This window comes from Coregonus clupeaformis, chromosome 17, assembly GCF_020615455.1.
Source record: "Coregonus clupeaformis isolate EN_2021a chromosome 17, ASM2061545v1, whole genome shotgun sequence".
In the NCBI taxonomy this organism is placed as follows: domain Eukaryota; kingdom Metazoa; phylum Chordata; class Actinopteri; order Salmoniformes; family Salmonidae; genus Coregonus; species Coregonus clupeaformis.
The window spans coordinates 29,414,739-29,442,014 of record NC_059208.1 but is presented as its reverse complement, the minus strand read 5'-3'; the positions used below and the strand labels follow the sequence as shown (position 1 = coordinate 29,442,014).

General features: G+C 42.4%; 1 protein-coding gene and 1 non-coding gene across 2 annotated transcripts in view; both read left to right on the top strand.

Moving 5' to 3' along the window:
- The first annotated feature begins 6,614 nt into the window (after positions 1–6,614).
- Positions 6,615–6,687, top strand: trnat-ugu. Its single transcript has one exon. It is a non-coding gene; the product is annotated as a tRNA-Thr (tRNA).
- A 2,096-nt stretch (positions 6,688–8,783) lies between these two features.
- The window catches only part of LOC121586247 (protein O-linked-mannose beta-1,4-N-acetylglucosaminyltransferase 2), a 31,485-nt gene continuing 12,992 nt past the window's right edge, over positions 8,784–27,276 (top strand). The window contains exon 1 of the mRNA XM_041902794.2: positions 8,784–9,065. The gene's annotated coding sequence lies outside the window, so the exon portion shown is untranslated. The remainder of the gene's footprint in view (positions 9,066–27,276) is intronic.

Below are 27,276 nucleotides of genomic sequence, written 5' to 3'. Positions count from 1 at the left end.
TGACGTCATCAAAGCTACCGGTGTCACATGATTTTCGGATGAAGCTGCGATTGGTCCTCTTGTTTCAAGGCACTTTAGGTCGTCTTTTTTAAAATTGCAGAACCTGGTTTTAATGTCTGTGCGCGGAACCCATAGAATTAGATACACAGTTAACGGCCCGTTAATAAGTGTTAGCTACGTCTCTCAATTGAGATTTAGGAAAATGTTTGAAACACATTTCATAGTCTCAAAACGTTAAAACACTCTTTTTTTGCAACAAAAAAAAACAGCTAATTGTTTTACCTCAAATTGCAAGACCACTAAAAAATAAACTTTGTACTTTCATGTGAAATTTCCTATATGCCACATTTACAAATGTAAAAGCTGTTGATGAGTCAGAAAAGTCAAAAAATTACTCTGTTAAAACTCCCCCTTATTTAGAAGACGCTCTTATCCAGAGTGACTTACAGTAATGAGTGTATACTTTTTCGTACTTTTTTCGTACTTTTTCGTAGATTAATCCGCCAATCATCCGTCCCATGACATCCCATTGTAACAAAAGCAAGAAACATACACTATATCTACAAAAGTACGTGGACACCCCTGCAACAACGGGTGTGGCTATTTCAGCCACACCCGTTGCTGACAGGTGTATAAAATCGAGCACACAGGCATGCAATCTCCATAGACAGACATTGGCAGTATAATGGCCTTACTGAAGAGCTCATAGGATGTCACCTTTCCAACAAGTCAGTTCGTCAAATTTCTGCCCTGCTAGAGCGGCCATGGTCAACTGTAAGTGCTGTTATTGTGAAGTGGAAACGTCTAGGAGCAGCAATGGCTCAGCCGCAAAGTGGTAGGCCACACAACCTCACAGAACGGGATCGCAGGGTGCTGAAGTGCGTAGCGTGTAGAGATCATCTGTCTTCGGTTGCAACACTTACTACCGAGTTCCAAACTGCCTCTGGAAGCAACATCAGCACAAGAACTGTTCGTCGGGAGCTTAATGAAATGGGTTTCCATGGCCGAGCAGCCACACACAAGCCTAAGATTTTTGATTTGATTTTTTTGATTTTTTAGTCATTTAGCAGACGCTCTTATCCAGAGCGACTTACAGTTAGTGAATACATTTTTTTATACTGGCCCCCCATGGAAATCGAACCCACAACCCTGGCGTTGCAAACGCCATGCTCTATCAACTGAGCTACATCCCTGCCGGTCATACCCTCCCCTACCCTACCCTGGACGACGCTGGGCCAATTGTGCGCTGCCCATGAGTCTCCCGGTCGCGGCCGGCTGCGACAGAGCCTGGATACGAACCAGGATCTAGTGGCACAGTTAGCACTGCGATGCAGTGTCTTAGACCACTGCGCCACTCAGGAGCACAAGATCATCATATGCAATGCCAAGCGTCGCTGGAGTGGTGTAAAGCTCGCCGCCATTGGACTCTGGAGCAGTGGAAACACGTTCTCTGGAGTGATGAATCACACTTCACCGTCTGGCAGTGACCAGTGACATTCTAGACGATTCTGTGCTTCCAACTTTGCGGCAACAGTTTGGGGAAGGCCCTTTCCTGTTTCAGCATGACAATGTCCCCGTGCACAAACGAGGTCCATACAGAAATGATTTGTTGAGATCTGTGTGGAAGAACTTGACTGGCCTGCACAGAGCCCTGACCTCAACCCCATCGAACACCTTTTGGATGAATTGGAACGCCAACTGCGAGCCAGGCTTAATTGCCCAACATCAGTGCCTGACCTCACTAATGCTGTTGTGGCTGAATGGAAGCAAGTCCCCGCAGCAATGTTCCAACATCTAGTGGAAAGCCTTCCCAGAAGAATGGAGGCTGTTATAGCAGCAAAGGGAGGGACCAACTCCATATTAATGCCCATGATTTTGGAATATATTATAGCTATAGTTATAGCTACTGCTGTTGAAAAAGCCAAAGTTAACTACACTGCTCAAAAAAATAAAGGGAACACTTAAACAACACATCCTAGATCTGAATGAATGAAATAATCTTATTAAATACTTTTTTCTTTACATAGTTGAATGTGCTGACAACAAAATCACACAAAAATTATCAATGGAAATCAAATTTATCAACCCATGGAGGTCTGGATTTGGAGTCACCCTCAACATTAAAGTGGAAAACCACACTACAGGCTGATCCAACTTTGATGTAATGTCCTTAAAACAAGTCGAAATGAGGCTCAGTAGTGTGTGTAGCCTCCACGTGCCTGTATGACCTCCCTACAACGCCTGGGCATGCTCCTGATGAGGTGGCGGATGGTCTCCTAAGGGATCTCCTCCCAGACCTGGACTAAAGCATCCGCCAACTCCTGGACAGTCTGTGATGCAACGTGGCGTTGGTGGATGGAGCGAGACATGATGTCCCAGATGTGCTCAATTGGATTCAGGTCTGGGGAACGGGCGGGCCAGTCAATAGCATCAATGCCTTCCTCTTGCAGGAACTGCTGACACACTCCAGCCACATGAGGTCTAGCATTGTCTTGCATTAGGAGGAACCCAGGGCCAACCGCACCAGCATATGGTCTCACAAGGGGTCTGAGGATCTCATCTCGGTACCTAATGGCAGTCAGGCTACCTCTGGCGAGCACATGGAGGGCTGTGCGGCCCCCAAAGAAATGCCACCCCACACCATGACTGACCCACCGCCAAACCGGTCATGCTGGAGGATGTTGCAGGCAGCAGAACGTTCTCCACGGCGTCTCCAGACTCTGTCACGTCTGTCACATGTGCTCAGTGTGAACCTGCTTTCATCTGTGAAGAGCACAGGGCGCTAGTGGCGAATTTGCCAATCTTGGTGTTCTCTGGCAAATGCCAAACGTCCTGCACGGTGTTGGGCTGTAAGCACAACCCCCACCTGTGGACGTCGGGCCCTCATACCACCCTCATGGAGTCTGTTTCTGACCGTTTGAGCAGACACATGCACATTTGTGGCCTGCTGGAGGTCATTTTGCAGGGCTTTGAGAAGTGGTATGTGGTCACCACCTGCAGAACCACTTCTTTATTGGGGGTGTCTTGCTAATTGCCTATAATTTCCACCTGTTGTCTATTCCATTTGCACAACAGCATGTGAAATTTATTGTCAATCAGTGTTGCTTCCTAAGTGGACAGTTTGATTTCACAGAAGTGTGATTGACTTGGAGTTACATTGTGTTGTTTAAGTGTTCCCTTTATTTTTTTGAGCAGTATATGTTAAGGCCATGCATCTCCTTTCAGACTGCCCCAATATCTGTGCTTTAGAGATGTCGATATTCACCATAACCCGAAGTGTTTCCAACTGTTCTCCCCCCGGGGGTTAGAATTGTATTTTTCAGACCTAAACATTGTGTTTTCTGTATTCAGTGTGTGGTGAAAGCAGGCACTCCTGTGGATGTTTGGTACCCTCTAGTGGTCATGTTGGGTAAGTGCAACAGGACAGCTGAACTAAACCCAGACCAATTTAGATGTAAGATTCAACTTGTTTTTGTGTTTTAGACTATTCCTGTGTTAAAGCTATTCGTTATCCTGCCCAGGCTTGTCTCCGTTTCTGTGTGAGTTTGGCAACCTAGATTGAGATTTAGTATTTTAAAAATCACCGAAAGTATCTACATTTAGAATGTTATTGTATTGGAACATTTGGTGCCACTGTACATATAGTTTAAAGGGATATTCCGGTACTTTTGTATACTTTTTAGCCAGTAATTCTGAAAGTAGCGCTCACAAGCCAAAATTTGTCCCCGGAAATGGCATACTATGTCACATATGTGCAGATGTGTGCACCACCTCATTGCTCTCACTCTTCTCTGTGTGATTCTTGCTAGCTGTCACTCAAGTAGCGAGGGGCTGAATCTCATTGACTGGAACACAAATTGCTAGGGGGCTGGCCCACGTGGGGGGAAATGTAGGGAAAATTGAATATCTAAAATAAATAAATAATTAAAGAGCAGTGGTAAAATAACAGTAGCGAGGCTATATACAGGGGGTAACGGTACAGAGTCAATGTGCGGGAGCACATGTTAATCGAGGTAATTGAGGTAATATGTACATGTACAGTGGCTTGCGAAAGTATTCACCCCCTTGGCATTTTTCCTATTTTGTTGCCTTACAACCTGGAATTAAAATGGATTTTTGGGGGGTTTGTATCATTTGATTTACACAACATGCCTACCACTTCGAAGATGCAAAATATTTTTGATTGTGAAAGAAACAAGAAATAAGACAAAAAAACAGAAACCCCCAAAGTCAATACTTTGTAGAGCCTCCTTTTGCAGCAATTACAGCTGCAAGTATCTTGGGGTATGTCTCTATAAGCTTGGCACATCTAGCCACTGGGATTTTTGCCAATTCTTCAAGGCAAAACTGCTCCAGCTCCTTCAAGTTGGATGGGTTCCGCTGGTGTACAGCAATCTTTAAGTCATACCACAGATTCTCAATTGGATTGAGGTCTGGGCTTTTACTAGGCCATTCCAAGATATATAAATGTTTCCCCTTAAACCACTCAAGTGTTGCTTTAGCAGTATGCTTAGGGTCATTGTCCTGGGAACAATGCATGTAGTCCGGGAAGCCATTTGATTAGCTGTTCAGGAGTCTTATGGCTTGGGGGTTAAGAAGCCTTTTGGACAAACTGGCAACATTCACAAGGCCGCGGGGCCAGACGGATTACCAGGACGTGTACTCAGAGCAAGCACAGACCAACTGACAAGTGTCTTCACTGACATTTTCAACCTGTCCCAGACTGAGTCTGTAATACCAACATGTTTCAAGCAGATCACCATAGAACATGTGCCCATGAAAGCGAAGGTAACCTGCCTAAATGACTACTGCCCCGTAGCACTCACGTCGGTAGCCATGAAGTGCTTTGAAAGGCTGGTCATGGCTCACATCAACACCATCATCTCGGAAATCCAGACCCACTCAAATTCGCATTCCGCCCCAACAAATCCACAGATGACCCAATCTCAATCGCACTCCACACTGCCCTTTCCCACCTGGACAAAAGGAACACCTACGTGAGAATGCTGTTCATTGACTACAGCTCAGCGTTCAACACCATAGTGCCCACAATGCTCATTACTAAACTAAGGACCCCGGGACTGAACACCTCCCTCTGCAACTGGATCCTGGACTTCCTGATGGGCCGCCCCTGGTGGTAAGGTTAGGCAACAACACATCTGCCATGCTGATCCTCAACACAGGGGCCCCTCAGGGGTGTGTGCTTAGTCCCCTCCTGTACTCCCTGTTCACCCACGACTGCGTGGCCAAGCACGACTCCAACACCATCATTAAGTTTGCTGACGACACAACAGTGATAGGCTGTCTCATCGTTGTCGGTGATCAGGCCTATCACCAACAAACTATCATGGTCCAAACACACCAAGACAGTCATGAAGAGGGCACGATAACACCCTTTCCCCCTCAGGAGACTGAAAAGATTTGGCATGGGTCCCCAGATCCTCAAAATGTTCTACAGCTGCACCATCGAGAGCATCCTGACCGGTTGCATCACCGCCTGGTATGGCAACTGCTCGGCATCCGACCGTAAGGCGCTACAGAGGGTAGTGCGTACGACCCAGTACATCACTGGGGCCAAGCTTCCAGCCATCCAGCCATAAGTAAGCATTTCACTGTAAGGTCTACACCTGTTGTATTCGGCGCATGTGACAAATACCTTTGGCAAGTATTTTTAAACCTCCCGCTTCAGCCTGACACATCCAGCCCAAAACGTATTAGTCGCCAAAGTACCGGCGCATGTCTTTTGGTAGGCCCAGACACACACCATCTCAGGGACCCCAGCCAGCTGAGTCATGGAGTACTCTCCCTGCTTCCATCACTCATTCGCGGGCAGTATAGGAGCATCATGGCAAAACCAGAAAGACTGGCCAAAGCTTCTACCCCCAGACCATCAGGCTGCTGAATAGCCACCACTAGTCACCCCCCCCCCTTGCTGCTCCCCCTATGGACATTTCCCCCCCTCCCTCCCACCTGACATTTAACCTGCCCCCACCCAATGGACATTTATCATGTTACAGTTGTAAATATGTAATTATTATTAATATGTTGCTATTGTTTAATTCACTTCCCTTTGACCTGCACTGTAGGATCTTAAGATTTTCACTGTACCCTGCATTTATATCTTCAACCCTGCGGGTGTGACTGATAAACTCTCTCTCGCTGTGGCACTGCTAGGACTCGACACTAGAGCGCAGCAGCAGACAATAAAATGCAGTGATAATTTGTAGGCCTATATGTTCTCTGTCAATGTCAATGCATTTTATGGTCTGTTTCTGCTCTCTAGTGGCAAGTCCTGGCAGTGCCACAGAGATGAGGTGTGTGTGTGTGTATTTTATTGCACAGATCCAATTGGCATGTAAAAATGTGTATTATGTTTCTCTGGTCTAAATCTCATGTAGATCATGATGTAACGGAAAGACTGAAAACAAGCAGACACTCAAGCCTAGAGTAGGTGACTGCTTCATATGCTAACAGCCTGTTTAGCTGGTTGGGCCAGACTGCACTAACAGCTGAGTGTGGTAGAGTGAGTGGCATGAGGTGTGGCCTTGTCTATGAATTGGCAAGGTCCGTTGTGATATGTAAATTCCCTGTTGTCTCAAGGTGTTAATAGGTGAGGCTCCATAGCTCAGTGGTTAGAGCACTGGTCTTGTAAACCAGGGGTCGTGAGTTCAATTCTCGCTGGGGCCTTGACTAAGGGGTGATATGTTTTAATCCAGGTCAGTACAATCCCGATTTGTGTTAAATTCTGCTCCCCATGTATACATGCCTTGTGAAGAATGACATTGTTGTAGTAGTTTATGTCTAGTTTCAACAGAACAGCCAGCACAGAAATGACATATATATCAGGTTAACATGTTACCATTTAACATTATCGATGCAAGCTCTCTCACAAACACCCAGAAGAACATCTAGATTTATTGTTACATTTTTTGACAAGTTACTGCTTTTTATGCCTTCAGTCATGGCACCATAGCTCAATGGTTAGAGCACTGGTCTTGTAAACCAGGAGTCTTGAGTTCAGATCTCGCAGAGGCCTTCTTTGAGGGGTCATATGTTTTGACCTGTGCTCCGGCAGCACTACACTGCTTACATGACAACCTACCTAGGCTACATGCAACCTTTTCTACATGTTGCATTGGAGCAAAACAATGTGTGTATTAACCATAAATAACATACAACTTATTTTGCGTCTCAGTGATCATTCAACACCGCACGATTTGATGGAAAGACAGCACATCATTGAAATTCGCCAGAGTAGCCTAGTGTTCCACTTCTGGGCAGATAACAAACAGATATTTATTAACATCTTCAATGTCTGGGTCGGTAGCCGGGGTGGGGACGCGTGTGTGGAGGTTTGTCCCCAGGGGAAGGGCCTCGCTTGAGAGACCAATGCATCAATGTTGACATATGAGATGAATGTGTGAAATCTGTGGATGGTGTTGTATTTGATCATGTCACAACTACAGATTTTTTTTGTTTCTGCTTTTTCATAGATTTTCTTTCTGGCAGAGATCAATGTATTATGGTATATGGCAGTAGGAAAGTAGTCGTACCTGAGCAGTTGTTCCACTCCCCCCTCGTCAGTATGTCCAACCGGCCTCACAACCTCAGACCACGTGTAATCACGCCAGCCCAGGACCTCCACATCCGGCTTCTTCTCCTGTGGGATCGTCTGAGACCAGCCACCCGGACAGCTGATGAAACTGTGGGTTAGCAAAACCGAAGAATTTCGACACATACTGTCAGTAACCGTCTCAGGGAAGCTCATCTGCATGCTCATCGTCCTCACCAGGGTCTTGACCTGATTGCAGTTTGGTGTCGTAACCAACTTCAGTGGGCAAATGCTCACCTTCGATGGCCACTGGCACACTGGAGAAGTGTGCTCTTTTTTTAAGGTATCAGTGACCAACAGATGCATATCTGTATTCTCAGTCATGTGAAATCCATAGATTTAGGGCCTAATTTATTTATTTCAATTTACTGATTTATTTGAAATTGTTGCATGTTGCGTTTATATGTATGCGTGTGTGTGTAACAGAAGGCATAAATGCAGCCACTCTGTTTATTTAGAGATTGAGCATGATTAATGCAAAAGTAATGTCCTCTAACCCCCTGTCAGTAGGGTGCAAGCTCCTAACCCCCTGTCAGTAGGGTGCAAGCTCCTAACCCCCTGTCAGTAGGGTGCAAGCTCCTAACCCCCTGTCAGTAGGGTGCAAGCTCCTAACCCCCTGTCAGTAGGGTGCAAGCTCCTAACCCCCTGTCAGTAGGGTGCAAGCTCCTAACCCCCTGTCAGTAGGGTGCAAGCTCCTAACCCCCTGTCAGTAGGGTGCAAGCTCCTAACCCCCTGTCAGTAGGGTGCAAGCTCCTAACCCCCTGTCAGTAGGGTGCAAGCTGTGATTAATGAAATGCCAAAGGTAATATGGAGCTATGAGGAGAGCTGAGCAATGCAGTATGTGCAAATGATTTCTTATATAAACATTTTCTATGCAATTTGTGATGTGTGTATATAGCTTGTCCTGAAAAACAAAGTAGTTCACACGTGAGTGAATTGTAACTAGTGGTCTATGCAAGAAAACATAATACAAGAGAGAAGAAGGATTCATTTTCCATACTTTGGTCACCATCAAATATACAATCAAATCGTTGTGCAAATTCCTGGACATCATTTGATGTCCTCTTATGTTGTGTCATTATGGTCACATCATCAGGGAGCGTGGAGAAATCGCCGATAACATCTCGCGAGGTTTGAATATGAGATTTGACTTTGTAGTGGGTGGAGACAGGATAGCAAGGAGAATCTGAATCGCTACATCGAAATCGCCTTTTGACAGCTAACATAATACAAAAAAAAAATACTGTCTAACTGAAACTTGATGAATGAATGCGTCGGTATTTCTAACAGTTGCACCTACATCGAGGCATATCGTTGTGAAGGAGTTCCATTTGATCGCTTCAATCTGGAACGTTTCTGCAGAGAATCTGCTCTGGAGCTAGTAATGCTGCCTTAGCTGAAACATTTTTGCTGCGGTGAAGAAAATACCTTTCAGTTTTATCGAAACTCCCTGGTAAGAATAATGTAGACGTTTATTATCGGGCATGTCATGTTTTTCAATGTGGTGTTTGTGTTTGAAAACTTTTAGTTTCAGGACAAAGTTTCGAATTCAAAAGCACTGTGGTTCTTGGCAAATGATATCTTGACGCTACTGTATCAATGCATCCTGCTCATGGCATGACACAGTTTATTTTAACGCAAGAATGTAACGGTTTGCATGGACAACAAATTACGCCATGGCTTCAAATATGAACAGGAACCGTTGTTTCTAAGTAGCCCATGGAGTATTTATGAATATCAATCAAGCTTATTCCTACAATAGCTAGGCTATACGTGTTCAATCATAACTATGGTTATCTGAACCCCGACATTGTTATCAATCGCGATTCTTCATGCACACAGTTTTGTCTAGGCCTAAACAAGACAGTGAAGGAAACACTAATTTGTCCTGGCTTTAAATTGTCATTATTAGGGTTATGTGTGTTCAACTCAACTCTGGATGACTTTCATGGTAACTTCTAACACAGTTTGGTCAGGTAGTATTGTCTGGTCTGGGATTGAACGTTTTTCCTTAAAATCATTCATCCTGGAGAGACTGATGTCTTCGTCATCTGTGTGGTGTTGAGTAAACCTAAAGAGATTAGGCTACTCTAGGATAATCACAAACCAAGTAATTAATTTAAAGAATTACCTAAATCGCACACAGATAAATTCATGTTGACTGAGGATGACTTTTATGAAAATGCCACCAACTAAAGTTGAAAACCATCATTACCTTGAGGTTTTCATACACTTTTTGAATCTTCCTTTTTTGTATTTTATACGATTTTTTTTTATCTCTTATAAAAGACACAACACATACAAACATCACACATGCCCAGACCCACTTGAATCCCCCTTTTGATTGCACATTATTTTTATTTATTAATTTTTTTCCCCCACCTTTATTTAACCAGGTAAGCCAGTTGAGAACAAGTTCTCATTTACAACTGCGACCTGGCCAAGATAAAGTTGATAGTTTCACAAATAGGCCTAGCCAACAATATGAAGGATTAATTTTTTAAAGTAGGGTATCATATGACTTCTTCTGCAATATGCACCTCTCACCAATTGCTCTTGGTCTCAGATGAGTGGGTGCTGCTATAGCCTACATATCATGATGTAGTGGTGGAGCATGGCAGTGTCAAACAGCCAACCTGTCCTAAATATGAATGCCTAATTTGAATTGCCTTGGTACTTATGTTAGGAAGGTCATCTATAATGAATGGGAACTCAGCTGGCAGCCTGTAGATGAAGTAGAAGTCTGGGGGAGTTGATGAGAGAAGTGTGTGTATCTGAATATTAGGATGGTAGCCTATTTGCTATCAGCAAATTCGTTGGTGTGTTATTGACGATACTCAGTTTCTGCTTTTCAGGAAGATCTGTGTAATGCACACATAATTCCTCTTAGGCCTATATACGAGATACCTATTCTATTCTTCTAGGCTATATCATAGTATTGCATTTCATTTTCTGGCCTTTAGGAGTCTGTCATGTGGCTGAATTCTAATGTGCTATGCTGCAGTGTTTCCAGAGGATGTTCTGTCCTTCTCCCTTGTGTCTCAGTGACATTTCTCCTTACCCCCTGCAGAATGGCTGCATCAGCCCCCATTCCTCATGGGCCCCTGGGGCAACAATGACTGGAAACAAACCAAGTACTGTTAACTTTAAGGAAACAGGAAGATTTTTTAAGGAAATTAATCTAGGCTATTTATAAGTGTTTTTCTTTTTAAATTCAAGGGGTGCATTTTAAATTATTGGAAACCTTACAGACTATGGTGGCTTTAACTGCATCTGGGTTGTTGTGACAATGGCAGGTTGACCGTGTGTCCCCAGCAGAGAGAAAGAGTGGGAGAGTATGGTACAGCCGCTAATGTTGCGCATCGGGCTGTAGCTCTAGCTAACATGAGCGCTAGGAGGCTCGATCCAACCTGACATGCCACAATTGGGCCAGGAATAAAAATGACAAAGGGGGACGCCTCATAAGAGCCTGGCGCACACAGGCAATAAAGCAGTAGAGAAGAGAGGCCTATTAAGTGGTTCTTTGTGAGAGCAGAGAGGTTAGCAAATTGTCCTCCTAAAGGATGAGGATGCAGAGCAGGGAGGGAATCTCGAAGGTGATCCCGAAGGGACAAGTCAGCGATGAGGAATACCAGAGTAAGATACTAACAGCGCTGTTTGCCTTTCGAGGAGCGGGAGCCTTATTAAAATGCATTAGAATCTCCAGGCTGCTCCGCTCTATGCTACTTCCACCCCTCCCCATTATCAGGGTGCTTATCATCTCCAAGACAAACGGCAATACAAAACCGTAGGGAGCCGTGCAAGGCCTGTCAGCCAAGCCCTGGTAGAGAGACCTGGCACGCTCAGCCTCAGCTCAGACGCTACTGCTGTGATGTCATCAGAGAGAGAGGCTTAACAACATTCTCATTGGTTACTGCTGCTACTGCTCATCCTTTTGTAACCAAACCCATATAGGAGCAGTTTGGAAACACTACTGTCTCCTGCTCCCATCACTGCAAATGTCAGAGGTTTGATCATCATGTATAGATGAAAGCGATTGGTGACTATGTGAAAAGGAGATAGACATTTCCATGTAAAAAGACCCATGAGCAGCAACATGTGAAGTTCATAGGAGCATGTCATCTTTTTTTATTTTATTAAGGGATATATACATTTTTTAAAGCAATTTTCTATCTTAAAATGTAGGAATAAGCAAAGGATTTGATCTCTAGTCAAACAGATGGAAAGGGGGTATTCTTTTAGGAAACATCTACCAGAAATAGATTTTTTTAAAATACAGTAATATTGAAGTAAAGACACCGTGGCAACAAATATCACCACTTTATATTAAGCTTTGGATACATTTTTCTGCCTTCTGTAGGTTTTTAAGAAAAATTGCCTTGTGCCTTGACATTCTGTTACCAAAAACCCACATCTTTAAGATATTTTCTAATTTCTCTCCCTCATTAGGAGGGAAGATAATAAAAGTTCACAGAAGTAACAAATAAAGGTAGACCTATTAGTTAGTCAGTGTTTTTACGGATATCAATTTTGTTTATAAATTATTGTGATTAAAACTTGATCGGTAACGGAATTTCCGAAAAATCTGTAACGGAATTTCTGCAGTTGAATTGGCTATAATGGGAAATCATAATATTCACAAACCACAGTTGGGTTCACAAGTTTGGACAGCAAAGTAGAGTACAGTACAGAAAAGTATAGTACAGGGCAATACTGTACTGTACAGTAGAGTTCAGTAAAGTAGAGTATAGTACTACAGTACACAGTAGAGCACACTAGAGTTGAGGACACTAATGTACTGTACTGAACTTTACTGGACTCGACTACTGTACTCGAATGCACTCTACTGTACTGAACTCTACTCTACTGTGCTGTGCTGTACTCTACTGAGCTCTACTGTGCTTTACTTTGATGTCCAAACTTGTGAAACATGGACATCTATGATTGGTTTAGATTTTGTCCGGTTCGGAGCAACCAAATTTGGTCTTCTTTGGGGGCAGAGCTCATTAAAATAATAGCCAGTGTGTAGAATAATACCCAAATATGCAAAGGAGGATATTGTTCTACCTTTGTGTACCTAATTTAGGATACATCACCTTGAAGAGAATGACATTCATATCCATAATTCTGCATTTCTGTGTAGTACAGATCAGTGATCCATGATGAAATTCCGTTACCGGGTGTAAATCCACTTCACTTACTGTAGTTTAACAACCAAAATATATATATTTTTTTACGTCAATGTGTCATGTCATAGCTGACACCGAAATCTTTCTACGGACATCGTTGAATGTTAATTTGGAGCAGATATTTACATTTTTGGAAATCGTGGACACAAAAAACAGAGGGAGATTTTACATAGTCCTTGTGCATAGAGTTGTATGGTTTGTTCAACTTTTGAAATCAATGGTTTTTGTTTGGCATACATTTCAAGTGAAAAATCAGTCTCAGCGCAATTCCATTAACGTGGAATTACCCAGATGCTGAATTGTCTTTACTATTTTAAAGGTATTTTCAGCTACCGTGAAAAAAGGGCTATTTTTCAGTTGTCTTTCCTTGATTCTTCACGTCCTCTCTCTTCGCCTCCTCAAAATGCGTTGGAGGAGAAGATTAGACAAAGGAACCTAGGATCTTAGCCTCTTGTGCATTTTGAGAAGGAGGCGAGGCGAGGAGAGAGCATGTGAAGAATCAGGAGGACAATTGAGAAAGTGCCTTGGGCTTACTTGGTCACCCAGGGACATCTCTAAAGACAGAACTACTCCAGGCCTTTTGCTTCTCAGAGAGACAAAAGCAGAAAGCCATTTTACTGTAAAAGTATAGAGAGAAGTTAAGTGAAACATAAGGCTAATGTGTTGTCCAGTCTGGCTCTTTGGACAGTTCTTCATCCCACAGCATGTTTACTTACTGTACCGCCTGCCTGCTGCCTTCTAAGGGAATATTTACTTTTCTTAATGCCTGTTTCATTATTTATAAGCAATATTCAGTATAACAAAGATTTTAGGACTATTAGGGGAAAGCGGATGTGGGCGAGTTGGTTGACTGGGAAGCGTGGTGGGTGGGTGGGTGGGAGCTCTAGGGAGACTGACTGAATACTGATGAAGTGGAGTCAGAGCTGGAGCGGTAACATTACGCCAGACAGAAATATAATTTAAATGTGAAGCATTCCCAGTTGTAGCCCGAGTTCATGAACGCATATGATTATGATGGGAACTATGGCGACCTTTCTCCAATTGGATCATTTTACTCTTAAGGCAACATTTTACTTCCTCACACAGAAAATGTCAAGCAAAAAGTGCTCTGTTTACTCTTCATCCAGGGTGTGTTTTATTCCCCGTAGCAACAGAAGTTAGGCTATGTGAGGACATCAGTTTTCAAACAACCTAGGCTGTCAGTGTCTATTTAGGCCTAATCATTGTTTTAGTAGAAGTGTAGTTCTATAGTATACACATTTCATTTGTATTTATTTATTATTTAGTCCAGGGGTTTTCAAACTTTTCTTGCCATGAGACCCCCGGCCAGGCAAACCAGGGACCCTCCATCGTATGTTAGCAAAAAAATCTTGTCTTATCAGGTGAATGATAATGGCAAATAGAAGTAATCAACATTTTAAAGTGAAGAGATTTGGTAGACAGTTATTATTTTGACATCCCCACAGTTCATTGGAAGAGAATTTAAACTCTTAACATAGTCTATTAGCTAGAAAGGTATCTTGCTGGCGTAGACAATTCTGCTGTTGTAAAGCACATTTTCTGCAATTCTACACATTTTTCCATTGAGCTAAGAGAACATTTTGCAGTTTTGAAGCTAATTTCCTGCAATTCTATGCATTTTGCAATGGCTAATGCTGTGTTCCTCTGCAAAAAAATCAATGGGCATGTGCTCAGAATGCCCATTTTTTCTCTCCTTGACTCTATAGCTTTTTGATTGTTAGTTCTCAAAGATGGTATTATAAAATATATATATATATATATATATATATATATATATATACACAGTGGGGAGAACAAGTATTTGATACACTGCCGATTTTGCAGGTTTTCCTACTTACAAAGCATATAGAGGTCTGTAATTTTTATCCTAGGTACACTTCAACTGTGAGAGACGGAATCTAAAACAAAAATCCAGAAAATCACATTGTATGATTTTTAAGTAATTAATTTGCATTTTATTGCATGACATAAGTATTTGATCACCTACCAACCAGTAAGAATTCCAGCTCTCACAGACCTGTTAGTTTTTCTTTAAGAAGCCCCCTGTTCTCCACTCATTACCTGTATTAACTGCACCTGTTTGAACTCGTTACCTGTATAAAAGACACCTGTCCACACACTCAATCAAACAGACTCCAACCTCTCCACAATGGCCAAGACCAGAGAGCTGTGTAAGGACATCAGGGATAAAATTGTAGACCTGCACAAGGCAGGGATGGACTACAGGACAATAGGCAAGCAGCTTGGTGAGAAGGCAACAACTGTTGGCGCAATTATTAGAAAATGGAAGAAGTTCAAGATGACGGTCAATCAACCTCGGTCTGGGGCTCCATGCAAGATCTCACCTCGTGGGGCATCAGAAGGTGAGGGATCAGCCCAGAACTACACGGCAGGACCTGGTCAATGACCTGAAGAGAGCTGGGACCACAGTCTCAAAGAAAACCATTAGTAAGACACTACACCGTCATGGATTAAAATCCTGCAGCGCACGCAAGGTCCCCCTGCTCAAGCCAGCGCATGTCCAGGCCCGTCTGAAGTTTGCCAATGACCATCTGGATGATCCAGAGGAGGAATGGGAGAAGGTAATGTGGTCTGATGAGACAAAAATAGAGCTTTTTGGTCTAAACCAGGGGTGTCAAACTCATTTTAGCTCAGGGGCCACATGGAGGAAAATCTATTCCCAAGTGGGCCGGACCGGAAAAATCATGGTATATATAACTTAAAAACAACAACTTCAGATTGTTTTCTTTGTTTTAATACGATCAACATACATCATAAAGCTGGAGCCTGAGGACAGTGTGTCCAAAATAGTACAAGCACAACATTACTATTAATCATAAAACAAAGAACACACAAACACACAATGCCTCAGTGATTCACAGAAGTATATCACAGATCACAGAACTATATCAGGGTGTCATTTCTCAGGCAGAAATGTAGATAAAAATAATGAAATCCTGTTCCCCAAAGAAGTGCAAGAACCACAGAGTCAAGAATAGGTTAAATATACAAATAAAATAAAATCAATTAAAAACAATAGCACATCAACATAAAAACATATAAACATAAATCTGAAAGCGTTGCTCAAACTCCCGTAACAGTCCAGTTATTTTATATTTGAACCGCTTCATGTCTGCCACATGTTGGGTCGCGCACACATTTTTCAGACAGGGGAAGTGAGCTGCATCACCACCAGCAAGTTGCGTCTCCCACAATGACAGCTTCAACTTGAAAGAACGTATGCTGTCATAAAACTGCGTGACAACTTTGTTGCGCCCTTGCAGCTGTTTGTTCAAGTTATTCAGGTGCTCTGTAACATCCACCATAAATGCAAGGTCCGGCATCCATTCTGCGGAATGAAATTCTAACACTGGTTTGCCCTTTTCTTCCATGAACTGTTCAATTTCTTCTCGTAAATCAAAGAAACGCCTCAGCACAGCACCTCGGCTTAACCATCTTACCTCAGTGTGGTATGGCAGGCCATAGATGTGGTCTTTCTCTCTGAGAAGGCTGTCAAACTGACGGTGATTCAGGCTTCTGGATCGGATGAAATTAACAGTTTGGATGACCACCTTCATGGCGTTATCCATCTTTAATGACTTGCAACACAAAGCCTCCTGGTGCAAAATACAGTGAAAAGTCAAAAATCACGTCCTCCATTTGCAGATTGCACTTTCTCTCTGAACTTTGTCACAACGCCTGCTTTTTTCCCAATCATTGAGGGCGCACCATCTGTAGCCAGGCTGACAGCGCGGGACCAGTCCACTCCGACCCTGTCCAGCGCGCCCGGCGAGTGCAGTAAAAATATCAGCTGCTGTCGTTGTATCTGTCATCGGCACCAACTCCACGAACTCCTCGGTGACGGTCAATGTGTCATCAACTCCGCGGATGAAAAAATGGCCAGTTGTGCAACATCTGTAATGTCCGTGCTTTCATCAATTGCAACCGAAAAACGCAATAAATGACTTTACTTTTTGCTTCAACTGGCTGTCCAAATACACTGAAAGATCGGAAATCCTGTCTGCAACTGTGTTTCTTGTCAGGCTGATATTTGCAAAAGCCTGCCGCTTTTCAGGGCACACAATCTCCGCTGCCTTCATCATGCATGTTTTTACAAATTCACCCTCACTAAATGGTTTTGAAGCCACTGCGATTTCATTAGCAATGAGGTAGCTAGCTTTCACTGCAGCGTCACTGATGTCTCGGCTGTGAGTAAACACAGACTGCTGTTTCTTCAGACCAGCCAACAGTTCATTCACCTTCTCTCATCTCCGCTGTCCTTGAAAGTTGTCATATTTGTCGGCATGAAGACTCACATAGTGGCGACGAAGGTTATATTCTTTCAGCACTGCAACATGCTCTGAACACACCAAACATACATCTTTCCCATTCAATTCCGTGATTAAATAGGATGACCATTTTTCTTGGAACACTCTGCACTCTGCGTCCACTTTTCTCTTTTTTGACAGAGACATATTGGGGCAATGAGGGTGCCAAAGCACATAATGTTAAAAATAGAAGCCGTAATAAATATCGCGGGCAAAACAAAGTAGCTCATTGGCTGCACGTGCTTGACCTACTTGCTCTGCCCCGGTATAAACAGTTTGCTTGCTTAACACAATTGCTATTGCGCCATCCAGTGGACGCAATTGGAACAGCAGTTTATTTTATTGAAAAATTGCAGCGCATTTTTATACAAAAAAAAAACAACTTTTTTTTCTTTTCTAAATCATCTCGCGGGCCGGATTAAACCCATTTGCGGGCCTGATCCGGCCCGCGGGCCGTACGTTTGACACCCCTGGTCTAAACTCCACTCGCCGTGTTTGGCGGAAGAAGAAGGATGAGTACAACCCCAAGAACACCATCCCAACCGTGAAGCATGGAGGTGGAAACATCATTCTTTGGGGATGCCTTTTTGAAAAGGGAACAGGACGACTGCACCGTATTGAGGGGAGGATGGATGGGGCCATGTATCGCGAGATCTTGGCCAACAACCTCCTTCCCTCAGTAAGAGCATTGAAGATGGGTCGTGGCTGGGTCTTCCAGCATGACAACGACCCGAAACACACAGCCAGGGCAACTAAGGAGTGGCTCCGTAAGAAGCAAGGTCCTGGAGTGGCCTAGCCACCTGAACCCAATAGAAAATCTTTGGAGGGAGCTGAAAGTCCGTATTGCCCAGCGACAGCCCCGAAACCTGAAGGATCTGGAGAAGGTCTGTATGGAGGAGTGGGCCAAAATCCCTGCTGCAGTGTGTGCAAACCTGGTCAAGACCTACAGGAAACGTATGATCTCTGTAATTGCAAACAAAGGTTTCTGTACCAAATATTAAGTTCTGCTTTTCTGATGTATCAAATACTTATGTCATGCAATAAAATGCAAATTAATTACTTAAAAATCATACAATGTGATTTTCTGGATTTTTGTTTTAGATTCCGTCTCTCACGGTTGAAGTGTACCTATGATAAAATTACATACCTCTACATGCTTTGTAAGTAGGAAAACCTGCAAAATCGGCAGTGTATCAAATACTTGTTCTCCCCACTGTGTGTGTGTGTGTATGTATGTATGTATATATATATATATATATATATATATATATATATATATATATATACACACACACACAGTACCAGTCAAAAGTTTGGACACACCTACTCATTCAAGGGATTTTCTTTATTTTTTTTACAATTTTCTACATTGTAGAATAATAGTGAAGACATCAAAACTATGAAATAACACATATGGAATCATGTAGTAACCAAAAAAGTGTTAAACAAATCAAAATATATGTTATATTTAAGATTCTTCAAAGTAGCCACACTTTGCCTTGATGACAGCGTTGCACACTCTTGGCATTCTCTCAACCAGATTCATGAGGTAGTCACCTGGAATGCATTTCAATTAACAGGTTAAAAGTTAATTTTGGAATTTATTTCCTTAATGCGTTTGAGCCAATTAGTTGTGACAAGGTAGGGGTGGTATACAAAAGATAGCCCTTTTTGATAGAAGACTAAGTCCATATTATGTCAAGAACAGCTCAAATAAGCAAAGAGAAACAACAGTTCATTATTACTTTAAGACATGGTCAGTCAATCCGGAAAATGTTATGAACTTTGAACGTTTCTTCAAGTGCAGTCGCAAAAACCATCAAGCGCTATGATGAAACTGGCTCTCATGAGGTCCGCCACAGGAATGGAAGACCCAGAGTTACCTCTGCTGCAGATGATAAGTTCATTAGAGTTAACTGCACCTCAGATTGCAGCCCAAATAAATGCTTCACATCTCAACATCAACTTTTCAGAGGAGACTGCGTGAATCAGGCCTTCATGGTCGAATTGCTGCAAAGAAACCACTACTAAAGGACACCAATAATAAGAAGAGACTTGCTTTGGCCAAGAAATCTGTCCTTTGGTCTGATGAGTCCAAATTTGAGATTTCTGGTTCCAACCGCCGTGTCTTTGTGAGACGCAGAGTAGGTGAACGGATGATCCCTGCATATGTGGTTCCCACCGTAAAGCATGGAGGAGGAGCTGTGATGGTGAGGGGGTGCTTTGCTGGTGACACTGTCAGTGATTTATTTAGAATTCAAGGCACACTTAACCAGCATGGCTACCACCGCATTCTGCAGCGATACGCCATCCCATCTGGTTTGCGCTTAGTGGGACTATCATTTGTTTTTTAACAGGACAATGACCCAAAACACACCTCCAGGCTGTGTAAGGGCTATTTTACCAAGAAGGAGAGTGATGGAGTGCTGCATCAGATGACCTGGCCTCCACAATCCCCCGACCTCAACCCAATTGAGATGGTTTGGGATGAGTCGGACCGCAGAGTGAAGGAAAAGCAGCCAATAAGTGCTCAGCATATGTAGGAACTACTTCAAGACTGTTGGAAAAGCATTCCAGGTGAAGCTGGTTGAGAGAATGCCAAAAGTGTGCAAAGCTGTCATCAAGGCAAAGGGTGGCAATTTGAAGAATCTCAAAAATACTTTTGAACGGTAGTATGTATGTATGTGTATATAATATACATTTTATATGTACATATATATATATATATACACATATACATACTACTGTTCAAAAGTTTGGGGTCACTTAGAAATGTCCTTGTTTTCGAAAGAAAAGCATTTTTTTTGTCCATTAAAATAACATCAAGTTGATCAGAAATACAGTGTAGACATTGTTAATGTTGTAAATGGCTATTGTAGCTGGAAATGACTGATTTTTAATGCAATATCTACATAGGCGTACAGAGGCCCATTATCAGCAACCATCAGTCCAGTGTTCCAATGGCACATTGTGTTTGCTAATCCAAGTTGATCATTTTAAAAGGCTAATTGATCATTAGAAAACCCTTTTGCAATTATGTTAGCACAGCTGAAAACTGTTGTGCTGATTAAAGAAGCAATAAGACTGGCCTTCTTGAGACTAGTTGACTATCTGGAGCATCAGCAATTGTGGGTTCATTACAGGCTCAAAATGGCCAGAAACAAATAACTTTCTTCTGAAATTCGTCAGTCTACTCTTGTTCTGAGAAATGAAGGCTATTCCATGCGAGAAATTGCCAAGAAACTGAAGTTCTTGTACAACGCTGTGTACTACTCCCTTCACAGAACAGCGCAAACTGGCTCTAATCAGAATAGAAAGAGGAGTGGGATGCCCCGGTGCACAACTGAGCAAGAGGACAAATACATTAAATTGTCTAGTTTGAGAAACAGACGCCTCACAGGTCCTCAACTGGCAGCTTCATTAAATAGTACCTTCAAAACACCAGTCTCAACGTCAACAGTGAAGAGGCGACTCCGGGATGCTGACCTTCTAGGCAGAGTTGCAAAGAAAAAGCCATATCTCAGACTGGCCAATATGGCTTTTTCTTTGCAGCTCTGCCTAGAAGGTCAGCATCCCGGAGTCGCCTCTTCACTGTTGACGTTGAGACTGGTGTTTTGCAGGTACTATTTAATGAAGCTGCCAGTTGAGGACCTGTGAGGCGTCTTTTTCTCAAACTAGACACTAATGTATTTGTCCTCTTGCTCAGAGATATTTGGTTGCTGATAATGGCCATTTCCAGCTACAATAGCCATTTACAACATTAACAATGTCTACACTGTATTTCTGATTAATTTGATGTTATTTTAAGGGACAAAAAAACAAGGACATTTCTAAGTGACCCCAAACTTTTGAACAGTAAAAAATATATTAGTTCATTAATTTATCTGCATGCTTTCTGTCAGGTTTTGGTCGTTTAAGTTGACACAAACTTGTTTATCCATCCCAAAAATTACCACTTAGACGGCCTGCCTAATAATTTTCTATACAGGAAATAAACTGTAATTATCAGAGCACCTTACCGATCACTGCACCTGTACACAGCCCATCTGAAATTAGCCCACCCAACTACCTCATCCCTATATTGTTATTTATTTTGCTCATTTGCACCCCAGTATCTCTATTTGCACATAATCTCTTGCACATCTATCATTCCAGTGTTAATACGAAATTGTAATTATTTTGCACTATAGCCTATTTATTGCCTTACCTCCATAACTTGCTACATTTGCACACACTGTATATATATATTTTCTGTTGTATTTTTGAATTTATGTTTTGTTTTACCCCATATGTACAGTGGGGAAAAAAAGTATTTAGTCAGCCACCAATTGTGCAAGTTCTCCCACTTAAAAAGATGAGAGAGGCCTGTAATTTTCATCATAGGTACACGTCAACTATGACAGACAAAATGAGAAAAGAAATCCAGAAAATCACATTGTAGGATTTTTTATGAATTTATTTGCAAATTATGGTGGAAAATAAGTATTTGGTCAATAACAAAAGTTTCTCAATACTTTGTTATATACCCTTTGTTGGCATGGACACAGGTCAAACGTTTTCTGTAAGTCTTCACAAGGTTTTCACACACTGTTGCTGGTATTTTGGCCCATACCTCCATGCAGATCTCCTCTAGAGCAGTGATGTTTTGGGGCTGTCGCTGGGCAACACAGACTTTCAACTCCCTCCAAAGATTTTCTATGGGGTTGAGATCTGGAGACTGGCTAGGCCACTCCAGGACCTTGAAATGCTTCTTACGAAGCCACTCCTTCGTTACCCGGGCAGTGTGTTTGGGATCATTGTCATGCTGAAAGACCCAGCCACGTTTCATCTTCAATGCCCTTGCTGATGGAAGGAGGTTTTCACTCAAAATCTCACGATACATGGCCCCATTCATTCTTTCCTTTACACGGATCAGTCGTCCTGGTCCCTTTGCAGAAAAACAGCCCCAAAGCATGATGTTTCCACCCCCATGCTTCACTGTAGGTATGGTGTTCTTTGGATGCAACTCAGCATTCTTTGTCCTCCAAACACGACGAGTTGAGTTTTTACCAAAAAGTTATATTTTGGTTTCATCTGACCATATGACATTCTCCCAATCCTCTTCTGGATCATCCAAATGCACTCTAGCAAACTTCAGACGGGCCTGGACATGTACTGGCTTAAGCAGGGGGACACGTCTGGCACTGCAGGATTTGAGTCCCTGGCGGCGTAGTGTGTTACTGATGGTAGGCTTTGTTACTTTGGTCCCAGCTCTCTGCAGGTCATTCACTAGGTCCCCCCGTGTGGTTCTGGGATTTTTGCTCACCGTTCTTGTGATCATTTTGACCCCACAGGGTGAGATCTTGCGTGGAGCCCCAGATCGAGGGAGATTATCAGTGGTCTTGTATGTCTTCCATTTCCTAATAATTGCTCCCACAGTTGATTTCTTCAAACCAAGCTGCTTACCTATTGCAGATTCAGTCTTCCCAGCCTGGTGCAGGTCTACAATTTTGTTTCTGGTGTCCTTTGACAGCTCTTTGGTCTTGGCCATAGTGGAGTTTGGAGTGTGACTGTTTGAGGTTGTGGACAGGTGTCTTTTATACTGATAACAAGTTCAAACAGGTGCCATTAATACAGGTAACGAGTGGAGGACAGAGGAGCCTCTTAAAGAAGAAGTTACAGGTCTGTGAGAGCCAGAAATCTTGCTTGTTTGTAGGTGACCAAATACTTATTTTCCACCATAATTTGCAAATAAATTCATTTAAAATCCTACAATGTGATTTTCTGGATTTTTTTTCCTCAATTTGTCTGTCATAGTTGACGTGTACCTATGATGAAAATTACAGGCCTCTCTCATCTTTTTAAGTGGGAGAACTTGCACAATTGGTGGCTGACTAAATACTTTTTTTCCCCACTGTAACTCTGTGTTGTTTTTATCGCACTGCTTCGCTTTATCTTGGCCAGGTCGCAGTTGTAAATGAGAACTTGTTCTCAACTGGCTTACCTGGTTAAATAAAGGTAAAATAAAAAAATCTCCAATGACTTTAATTTCCTCCATATTAAAGGGATATTTCAAGATTTTGGCCATGAAGCCATTTATCTACTTCCCCAGAGTTGGATGAACAGGAACAGCTAGCATGCAAACTGTTCCTGTAGACTTCCAGTCATTGGCTCGTGAAACTACCTCGAACTTCCTTCATGCTGGACACAGAGCAGAGAATGAGCAGAGCTGGAGCGGAGCGTGCCCAATTTGACTGGAGCGTGGAGCCAGATTTCCAGAGGCTGGCGGTTCGGCCTTTTCGCCCGCTTCAATTTCTCTCCAGTAGCGCTCACTTCAGGAGCTCAGGGCATGCCGCCCCAGCATGCATTTGTAGTCTACTTGTGTGCTGCTAATAGCCTCTTGCTTTAGCTACTGTCATGGAGTTCGCTAAATATTTTCATAAAGAAACTGATCAAACACACAGGTGCTAAATCAAGGTAATTTACAAAGATGAGGACCAAGAGCAAGAGAGGGAGTGCGGTGAAGTAGTGTCCACTGTTATGTGTAAGGATTGGATGCCATATGCTGGTATGGTGCTAAACTATTAGGTTATAGACCGGATGCCGTTGTTCTACGTGCGGGAAATGGCAATTGTTACACGCTGGCTACATGAAACATCCACAACTAAAGAATATTATTATTATATATTAAAGAATCATTGTGGAATCTGAAAATACACTTATGTACTTACTACGTGCATATGATAAAAGAAAGGAACGAGATGGGTAGATAACTAAGTGTGTCATTGTATCAATAAACAAAAAATCTGGTCTCTTAAACGTTTTGTTCATTTTCGTTTTATTATCTATACAATAGGCCATAATTGATTTTGGCCCAATAGGCTTGGCATATTCTCACGTTCAAGAAGCTTTCCGTTTTGATTGGGTTATTTTGCCTAAAAACCTTTAGGCCTACCTATAGAAAAATAAACAACTCTGCATCTCTGCCCAGCCTGGCAAGAGTGGCCAAAAGGGTGTTTAGCAGACCCAGTGGCTGTGCAAGCGTGGAGATGATATTCTCCGCTGCTGTCCGTTCTCTCCAGGCACCATCGCATGAGCCTGAAGCCACAGACTGGCAAAACTCGTGTTTCTAAAAATGAATTCTAAAAATGAATTTGAAGGCACTAATAAGTCATTTTTAGTTTAATTTGTATTTAATTTTAAGTCACAGCCTATATGCGCAATTTATAGACTATAATGATTTAATACAACGAAATGGTGTTTAAATGCTGAGAGCTTTATGTCCCTACCAGCCTAGTGTGTCGCACTCGCAAATGCATCACAACGTATTTCTTTGTAGGCTATAGCCTTTAAATAATTGAAATAATATAGGTCAAATAATTCATTTTCATTCCTTCTTAGGCTCCCTGTCTGGCTCCTGATCTATTTAGAGTGTTTATATGCTGTTTAATATGACATTTACAGTGCCTTCGGAAAGTATTCAGACCCCTTGACTTTTTCCACACTTTGTTACGTTACAGCCTTTTTCTAAAATTGATTCAATTGTTATTTTTCCTCATCAATCTACACACAATACCCATAATAACAAAGCAAGAACACGTTTTTAGACATTTTTTCTAATTTATTACAAATAACAAACTGATATCACATTTACATAAGTATTCAGACCCTTTACTCAGTACTTTGTTGAAGCACCTTTGGCAGTGTTTACAGCATCGAGTCTTCTTGGGTATGACGCTACAAGCTTGCCACACCTGTATTTGGGGAGTTTCTCCCATTCTTCTCTGCAGATCCTCTCAAGCTGTCAGGGTGGATGGGGAGCATTGCTCCACAGCTATTTTCAAGTCTGTTCAGAGATGTTCGAAAGGGTTCAAGTCCGGGCTCTGGCTGGGCCACTCAAGGACATTCAGAGACTTGTCCCGAAGCCACTCCTGCGTTATCTTGGCTGTGTGCTTAGGGTCGTTGTCCTGTTGGAAGGTGAACCTTCGCCCCAGTCTGAGGTCCTGAGCGCTCTGGAGCAGGTTTTTATCAAGGATCTCTCTGTACTTTGCTCCGTTCATCTTTCCCTCGATCCTGACCAGTCTCCCAGTTCCTTCCGCTGAAAAACATCCCCACAGCATGATGCTGCCACCACCATGCTTCACCGTAGGGATGGTGCCAGGTTTCCTCCAGACGTGACGCTTGGCATTCAGGGCAAAGAGTTCAATCTTGGTTTCATCAGACCAGACACAGAGAATCTTGTTTCTTTTGGCAAACTCCAAGCGGGCTGTCATGTGCCTTTTACTGAGGAGTGGCTTCCGTCTAGCCACTCTACCATAAAGGCCTAATTGGTGGAGTGCTGCAGAGATGGTTGTCCTTCTGGAAGGTTCTCCCATCTCCACAGAGGAACTCTGGAGCTCTGTCAGAGTGACCATCGGGTTCTTGGTCACCTCCCTGACCAAGGCCCTTCTCCCCCAATTGCTCAGTAAGGCCGGGCAGCCAGCTCTAGGAAGAGTCTTGGTGGTTCCAAACTTCTTCCTTTTAAGAATGATGGAGGCCACTGTGTTCTTGGGTACCTTCAATGCTGCAGAAATGTTTTGGTACCCTTCCCCAGATCTGTGCCTCGACACAATCCTGTCTCGGAGCTCTATGGACAATTCCTTCGACCTCATGGCTTGGTTTTTGCTCTAACTTGCACTGTCAACTGTGGGACCTTATATAGACAGGTGTGTGCCTTTCCAAATCATGTACAATCAATTGAATTTACCACAGGTATTTCTGTTTTAATTTTGTATAAATTTGCAAACATTTCTAGAAACCTGTTTTCACTTTGTCAAGATGGGGTATTGTGTTTAGATTGCTGAGGATTATTATATTTTTAATCCATTTTAGAATAAGGCTGTAACGTAACAAGGCACTGTAGCCTATTTGAAATGATGTTCGCTTCTTACATTCATGTTTATTCAAATACTTTTCATTTAAATCCATATGGTTTGGTTTCAATACTTAAAAACCAATTGGTAGGTCCAGGTAGTCACAAAAATAGATGGGTGTCGGTTAAATTGTGATTTTAATGAATGAATGAGAAATGCTCACTAACATAGATGTAAACAAATTTGTGCATACACTTTGAGAGAAATAAGCTCTTTGTGTGTATGGAAAGTGTTTGATTATTTGTTTTGGTTCAGCTCATGAAACATGGGACCAACACTTTACATGTTGTGTTTATATTTTTTATATATGCTTATCGGTCTATAGGTTAATTTGCAACATTTTGTGGAATTAACTTGGCGTGTGTGAACAGTATATTCATTATGTATCTTATTTATCACACGCATACAGCATACAGATACTGAGCCTTTGAGTGGAAAATTTAATATGAATTACCATAATCTAAATGTGATCTGTCATTCTCAGCACTGTGGGTGGACGCCCTAATCAGGTTACGCACCCAATGCATATAGGTCTGGTAAATTTCTCAAATTTCCGTTAGATTTAAATGCTGCCGGTCAAATGTCTGGGGCCACATTTTCCTAACGGAAACTCTGCCATGGTGGTATTCTGTTGCAGCTTGTGATATTAATCAAATAATTCACCCAAAATACCCCTCCCCCCATAATAAAAAAAAATGGTTTGCGGACCCCAGTTTGAAAAACCCTGATTTAGTCAGATTAGTTCGATTAGATATAGCCTACTTTGTCTGTTGTTCACAAAAACACTTTGCATAGAAAATGTATTTAGCTACATATGATGGACTTCAAGACTATTTCTTAGTAGTGTGTGTACCACAATATTATCTGTAGCACCCAAAATGTAGGCTAATTAAAGTCATTGTGCCTGAATGGTTATGACCGTGACAGGTTGTGCAACAAATCTTATCTAGAATCTCATTCCAGTTCTGTGGTCCTAGTAACAGGATGGCCAAGGTTTTTTTTTTTTACTTGTCCTGTCATTTTTGCATGCTGGTCACGGTGCCAGAGTCTTTCCTTAGAAAATTCAGACTTGTTGTCAAACTGTGCGAGACTTTTCATTACGCTATGTAATCATTAATATCCACTTCTTAAATTGAGTGCTAGCGTCTCCCAATTCATCCTACCATCCTTTTCTGTACGTCTGTATAATTCAGAATTGGAATAAGCTATTACACAACAGGATATTTAATTTGGAA